Raw genomic sequence first — 999 nt, forward strand, 5'->3', positions numbered from 1 at the left:
ATAAATGAGAAGGCAACTACTATGCAGGCTTTTGGGACAACAGGATATGGGTTCGTCACTAGAGTCAACCCACAAATAGCTAGTATACAAGCCATATCTTTGCTTCTAAATGATACTATCTACAGATGGTTAGGTCTTTGAGTTAGTAATAAGTAGAAATATTTATCTCTTTACTACTACTCACTGGGAAATTTAGTCACCACTAACATTTTCACAAGGTTTAGGGAAGAGTGGAAAAGCAATGTAACAGTAAAAAAGGCAATAGGAACTGAAGTGGATACTGTATGTACTGTATCATCTTATTTTTACTTCTGTATCTTTCCTTTAGCCGAAGTTTTCTTCTTAAAATCAAAGGTCTTTTAAAATTTCTCTTCATACATATGGAATTTATGGAATTATCTGAATTTTGCTAGCTGATCATCCATTGAATAAACTGTTTTAGCTTCTTTCATTATTGCATTTATCAAGAAGCACTAAGGTTAATGCCCTAAAAATTATGATCATGGTACTTAAACAAGTCTCATCTTTGATATGATGGTGGGCCATAGAGAATTACTCATACAAATCCAGAGGTCAGCAAATAGTTTTACATGTTATTAATGCAAAAGGCATCATCCTTGCCCCAGGCTGAATAAAGAAGTAGGTAGCCCATCTGAGACCAAAGAATAATAACAAAGTGCAAAGATTTTGCAATCAGTATGCTAAATACAGGTAATGGTAAATCTTCCACTGAGTTTATGGGGCTTAAAAAAAGAAGAAAGCAGTGCTGAATATTAGCTTCTGGATTAATTTTAGAACTTGTAAAATAAACCATTTATTAAAAGACTGATTATTCCGTTATATGAGCAATGATTTACAAACTTTAAGTAGAGTGTATACCATATCAAATATCATTTCCTCTTAATAAAGAGATCTTCGGTGAAAGACAATAATTTATGCCTCAAAGTGACAATAAATAATATAAATATGCATAATAAAATACCAAAGAAAAAGACCAAG

This window comes from Penaeus monodon, chromosome 22 (genome assembly GCF_015228065.2).
Source record: "Penaeus monodon isolate SGIC_2016 chromosome 22, NSTDA_Pmon_1, whole genome shotgun sequence".
NCBI lineage: Eukaryota > Metazoa > Arthropoda > Malacostraca > Decapoda > Penaeidae > Penaeus > Penaeus monodon.